The sequence below is a fragment of the Micropterus salmoides genome, unplaced genomic scaffold (assembly GCF_014851395.1).
Source record: "Micropterus salmoides isolate LMB-PRFRI ecotype aquatic unplaced genomic scaffold, ASM1485139v1 Ms_hic_scaffold_8, whole genome shotgun sequence".
Classification (NCBI taxonomy): domain Eukaryota; kingdom Metazoa; phylum Chordata; class Actinopteri; order Centrarchiformes; family Centrarchidae; genus Micropterus; species Micropterus salmoides.
The window spans coordinates 27,925,169-27,932,299 of NW_024044570.1; positions in this window are offsets into that span (position 1 = coordinate 27,925,169).

The following is a 7,131-nucleotide window of genomic DNA, read 5'->3' on the forward strand; positions in this document are numbered from 1 at the left end:
TCAGGCTGACAAACTGATGTGAAACAAATAAAGACAGAAGCTAAAGCCTACCGATCAGTAGAGTAAAAGTGGACCACTGCATCATACGATTGAGACAAACGACAACGATATTAAGGATTGACACTGTTCCTGTACAGCTGGGTAGGTCTCTATTCACTATTAAAATCATTAAAAAGTAATACAACAGAGCTTTATAACGTTACATTCTGTAGTAATTTAGCTACCTTTGGCTAACTAACATTACATTAGGAACAATCCACAGACTACATTTTTCTGGATTTGTTTTAGGCTTTGGAAAGAGAATAAATCGTACTTCTCCTTTCAACCTCTCTGGGTAGCAATTGTAATTATTACAAGTGCCCCGAAAACAGCATTTCACCATATCTTGGAAAATACTGCAAAATAAAGCTAGAAAATGACTCCTTTTGCATGCAAGTTAATGGAGCACAGCCATGAAAGTGTCGGACCTCAGTTAAAGCGAGACCTTTACCGCACTGTGATTGGCTATGTATTCGGGGCGTGGCTTAGCGAAGGGTCAATTTTGGATAGCGAGCACAGGGTGAAAAAGAAAACTTACCTTACAAAAAAATTAACAGCTCACTTCTTACAATATCTTTTTTCATTGAACAGAATGCACAACAAGACATTTGTAGGCGCTTAAAATGCTACAATTAACTTTCATGAACTGAAAACTCACTGTCAAGTACTTAGATGAAAAAACACAGACAGCATTCAAAAACAATTTAATTTGCTGCATTTTAGTTAAATGCAGCACCGATAAATAAGCTTTTTTAACAGCGCTGATTAAATGTACACAGTGCAGTGGATAGGATTCACCTCTAGGTCAGCATGGCAGTGGCTTTTCCATCACACCCTAAAGCATACCCTGCTTTATCATGCATTTTAATCTAAATGGTGCCATAATTTACAAAATAAACATCATGCTGTTTTGAAGAGTACTTGAAACTAGATATTGACAGTGTTCAAAAAGGTAATATATTACACATTACTAGTTACTTTTTTTAAAGTAATGCCTTACCTTACTAGATTACTCACTGCTGAATGTAACTAGTTACACTATTAGTTACATTACTTTTGGATTACAGCGTAACATCACCTTCCATGCACAATAACTGCCAAATAACAAGTTACACCTCATATATGCCCAGATCAACATAAATCTTTATTATAATGAGAACATACACATGATCTCTCTTTTATGATCTTTAATATTACAAAGCTGACAACAAAGTTATGAACATCAGCCCAACATTTGTCAAGAGAAGAACAAGGCTAAAGTACAGTACTATAATGCTCAAAACTTTAATTGGCATTTCATTGGAAAGCTTTATTTTTTAAATAATGAATTTCATTACATATAACTTAAAATAGGTTGTCCTTCCAGCCAGTGCAAATATTAATTTGTTGAAAATAATATCAAAAAGAAAAAAAAATAAGACACTAGCCCTCATCACAATATCAAATGATGGTGAGACTTCAAATGAAAAACTTAGCATATGGAATGTAATTTGAACTGTGCAGTTAACAGACCAAACCCACACAACAAACTTACTGTAGCTCACTTGCCAAACTATGGCTTTAAAGTGGATTTTTCCCTCTTACTGGACATGCTTATCAAAGAAGTGATTATACCTGATGAGCAGGAGTCTCTCAAATCATTTTTCAGACAACCTGTGCCTCGCCACAGGTGCACTAGAGGGTATCATTGTACTTTCGCGAAACTAATACAATACTTCCACCCCTCGAAAGACGTCTTTAGCAGCTCTGCAATTTCTGCATCTTCATGAACTGGCGCTAAAATCTAAAGTGAGTACATACGAAAAGGGACATTTGATTTATTTTTCTCTTGAAGAACCAGTACGCAAGTAACACAACGACATTGTTATTAGTAATTGTAATGTGATTACTGGTATAGGCAAATTCCTGCGAATCCGCTGGTTCGCACGAGTTAAAATTTTTCAACTTGGGTGAGAAATTTGCTTCACGCGACGTTGTGAAAGCCTATCAGCGGTGAGATTGTCCAAACATCACAGGCGGCTTTGGAGCGTTGTTTGAAGAGGACCTGTCGAGCGGTGTAATGACAGTCCGTTGGCTGATGGAGACCTGCTATAGAACGAGTTAACTGCTTTTATTAAATTTTTTACTTTTTTTTTGCTTTTTACTTTAGTTTTTGGGATTACAATTTGATTTATCTTCACACTCGCGCTTCTCTGCAGCTAGCTTCCATGCACATGCGGTTCCACTGTTGTTGTTAGTGTCGGTTAGCACCCAGAGTTCTGTTGGACTACTACTTCATATTTATATAAAAACCGGACAAAACTGGACATTGTTTGGAGAAAGGAAAGCGACAAAGTCGAGCTACCTGGTGAGTTCAGAAAATATGTGTCTAACTTTATTCCAGATATTGTTGTATTTTACTATGAACAGGTTTGCATAGCATAGCCCAGCTCGATCTGAAGTCCATTCAGAAAACAAACATTTTAAAAGTTGCCGACAGACCATCGACAAAGCATGAATACATATGTCTAACAAATTGGCATTAGTTTGATCCATTTATTGCAATTAAATCACAGCAAAGGTTTACTTATAGCACTCTGATTACAGCATTGGTTTGTAGTTGGGGCAAACGAGGACAATCTACAAGAACTCCTGACTCGGACTAACGAACTAACTAAAGATAATGCCTACCTGATGGACAAGATTCAGGATCTGGAGAACCGAAGCAGGTCTTCCAATCTTCGCTTCGTTAAGATTCCGTAATCTTCCGAGGGCCGTGATATATACTCACTGGCTGACAGTGAGACAGGTGCTGCGCCAACAGGGGAAGTCCCTTGGACTGCTCTCTGTAGTGCATAAACAGAAGCTGTGAACGGTGCAAGGCGGCCGTGCGCGCCAAGTCACAGGACTGCGCACTTACTGGGCAGAGAAGGTGAGACGTAGTGTCATCCTCAGACCCATGGGGGGGAGGGAGAAGCCCGAGAGATCACCCGCGACCGAAAGGAGCTGGTGATGCTCTTAGGCATGAATGCAGGATTGGGACACAGGACAGCTGAGCTGCCGTCACCCTGACTCCTGAAACACAACTTCGCCACAGAGAGGGCAGCCAGATCACTGACCCTCTTGGCCGATGTCAGAGCTGTGTCACCGGCCTGTGCCTCCGCATCCCTTTCCGGAAACGCTTCACCAGGGGGTGAGCGAACACCGTCCTGTCACCAAAACCGTCGTAACAGGACGAGATGGCGGCAGCGTAGGTTTTAACCGTGTTGAATGCCAGACCCCTGTCCACGAGCAGCTGGAGGAACTAAAGCACCCGGACAGGCCACTGGTTCCAACCCCTGGTTCAAACACCATTGTTGGAAAGCCGACCACTTGGAGGGGTAAGAGGACTGAGTAGAGGCGGCTCTCGACCCCTGGATGGTGCAAACAACCTCACGGGAGAGACCTAGACCCTCCAGGCACCGCCTCTCAGCGGCCGGACCCACAGGGGCAACTCCTGATCCCACCTTTGCTTATTTTACTCCTTTGATTCCCCATCTCAGCGGGCCCTGTCAACAAGTTAACAGCGGACAAAACAGGGACTCTAATCCTTGTAATTCTTCTCAGCTCTGTTAACTGAGGATCAGGCGTGTGGAGATGGTAGAATCAAAAGAGCACTCTAAGCTTTTTAAATAGTGTTAATATCTAAAAACAAAGAAAAAGAAAACAGGACAGTAAAAGTAGGCAAACAGACCCACCTCTGCCACGCTGAACTGGAACCAGATCTGGACAACCAGATCGGGCTGGAGGCGCCACTCGTCTGGGCAAGGGCCCCCCCTCAACATGATGTCCGCCCCTCTGTTCAACATCCCAGGGATGTACTCCGCTCTGATGGAGAGCAAATGAGTGTCCGCCCACAGGAGCAGCCGCCTTGCCCAGCAGCTGTGCCGCCACCCTGTCCTGGCGGCTTATGGAGGCTTCTGCAGCGCGTGCTGGCACCGCAGCAGAGGGGTGTAGTGTCGGACCACCTTCCACACCTGAGGAGCAGGCAGCAACCTCTGTGTTCAACCGAACAGGAGAGCTTAGCACCTGGCGGAGGGAGGGAGGGTCATGGGCGCCAACACACGCCGCCATGCAGGAGGGAGCAAAAGTATGCTGACTGACGATGATGAAGAACTTGTACCAATGTCAATCTTAATTTAGTTAATAAAAGAATTACTCGAAGAGCCTCAGTTGTCCTTGCTTGAGTAAATTAATTTAATAGAACACAGATCTGTTAACAGAAAAGCCTTGGTACATCATGTATGCATGGACACAATAACTTAAAGACACAGTGCAAAGCAATTAGTTGTTATAACAAAGAGGGAGAAACAAACATGGGTTACCATAAATCACCATCAAAGCCAAGTCTTAAAGCCAAGTCATCGGGCCCTCCTAACCCAAAACAACCTAATCCAAAGGGCTCTGTGGCACCTTTTATAAAACCATGTATCAAGCCACTTATTACATTCTTCTTCATCCATCACATCTCCCACATGATCAGTCTTTTTCATGACAGACTCTCCACTCAAAAGACAGAAATTCCTTTCATTGGAGAGGTGTTCTCTGGAGGCAAAGACGCATTGTAGTTGTTAATGCAGGATGGCAACTCTGCATGTCTCAGGGGGCTTTATACCACATGCTTCTATTCTGTGATGGTCAAGATTAATTCCAGTCTGATTCATGCTGTAATAGTTGGCAGCTGTCCAGAGATGGCTCAGCGGTCAGGGCAGCTCCTCAGCCACACGTGATGGTTACACGAGCACAGTAAGTATGATTATATACAAGCCAAATGGGAACATGTGTGGTATATGTTTCATAATGAAGCCCAGTTTGTGCATCTGGACGGAATATGTGCACTTCGTGAACTAACAGAGGTATATGCAAATGTGCTGATAGTGTTTGGTGTCTGTCTGTGTACTCAAAATATTTACAAGATGTAATATGGAAATACAGAATCTATTTATTGTATCTAAGTGTATACACCTGTGATTGATTGCCTCTGTTATTCATCACATTTCTGAATTTTGTGCAGATACAGAGGGATGTTCAGAAATGTTTAGAAATCCAAAAATGCTTTATAAAAATCCTCAGCTGTAACATAAATGTAGACCCTTGCCTACCCTACATTTTAGGCACTGACATAGAAAATGTTTTGTCATAGGAGACAGTTTGTTTAGGGTGAAACAGCAGCAAACAAGAATAAGAGTCTACAGTCATGCAAGCAGCTTTGCGAGGCTGTACTCGTTGGGCTAAATGCTAATCAGCAACATGCTCATGACAATGCTAACATGTTTACCAGGTAATATTTACCATGTTCACCATATTAGTTTAGTGTGTTAGTATGTTAACATTAGATCATTAACACAAAACCAAAATGTGCAGTTGAAGCTGATGGGAATGTCATTAGTTTTGCAGGTATTTGATCATAAACCAAACTATAGGACAACGCAAAATGTTGACCTGATGATGGTGCTAGGTGAAATGGCAGGTGATCACTGGAGTTGTTATAATTCATCCTCTGGGGATTGTGACAATATGTGTACAAACTTTCATGTTAACACATCTAAAAGCCGTTGAAAACTAAAAAACAAAAATGTCAGCCTCATGGTGGCACTAGTAAAAAAATCAGGGCCTCAACAAAACCAGTGGGTTTTATCCTCTGGGGACCAAGAACGAACAAAATGTCATGGTTATTCATGCAATAGTTGTGGAAACATTCCAGTTAAGAACAAGTGGTGGACCAACCAATAGACGATCCACAGAGGCATGGTGCAGGTATGGCTAAAAATACAAAAGATAAACAGTTTGTTATGGTTTTGGTAAAACAAGCTAACAAGGTGGACATGGCATTTATCGTTTCATTGTCACTTTAATGTTTATCAGCACGCTACTCTGGTGGGCCGCTTTTGTGTCAGTGTGCTGAAGCCTGAAGCAGACACCTGTCAAAGCCATTCATTCCAAATCAGGGCTGTCAGCCTGTGTCAAAGGTCAGCCTGAGGGGTCAGGGGTCATCTCTGATTGGTTTTTATGGCTGGTAGGCTGCTGATTTGGAGAGAGGTTATTGAGATGAGGTGATTTCATCTTGCACAGTTGTGCCAAGTGAGGAAGAAGACACATCACCATAGTTCTTGTCGCACTTGGACTGAGCAAAGGATAAATCTTAATAGCACTCTGACTCAAGCAGTTTCTTCAAAAACTAAATTTCTCCTTTTGCGGTGCTGTATATTAACAGCAATGAAAGTCTACTTTGCTCTGTTTTACTTTCTCTCATTTAAAAAGTTCAGCAAAGCATTATCTGCAGACCAGCATTTGGTTTTAATGTGTGTCTGAATTTAAACCTCAAGCAGCAAGGGTAGATAAATCTCTGACTTAATGGCTGTTTTTGTCAGTGAGGAAACAGAAAACACACACACAGATAGATACACAGTATAGATGCACACAAAGAACAAGATTGTGTTGTGAATTTATTTGACAATAAAGAGAGAGTCGAGTAGTATTACTGGTGCCATCCGCTCCACTTTACTAGGCTATACAGGATACATTAACACAGAAATGGAAATGTTCATAAACTGGCAGTGAGAGGCCTTCTCTGGAGACAAAGATGCACTGTAGTAGTCAATGCATGTTGGAGTGTCCATGAGTCTCAGGGGGCTTCATATCACATAATTTATGTCATCGTCTGATTTGTGTAGCTTCTGCGTGCATTTGTGTGATGCCATTTTTTGCGTGCAAGGTACAGTAACACAATGACCTTGATGAGTTATAGTGGGACAGCTGTTTAAAGATGCTGGCTGGCAGTGGCTGATGGAAAAATAAGGGAAGATGAGGAAGACCAAGGGGGAAGAAAATAAGAAGCTTCAGTACAGAAGAAATGCAGATGGGTTGATAAACAGAGAAAGAGGGTTGTGGGGAATGATAGACAACAGACAAAGAGGGGTTGAGGTAGACCAAACATCTGCCTGACTTCTGTATAGTCTGTCTGCTTCTCACGTCTCAAATCTTTACAATCTTGTATCTTAAAATTCAGAAAATCTGAGTGAACTAATGCTTAAATTGCCAAAATCTTGCAAACTGAAATAATTTGTTGAAGGA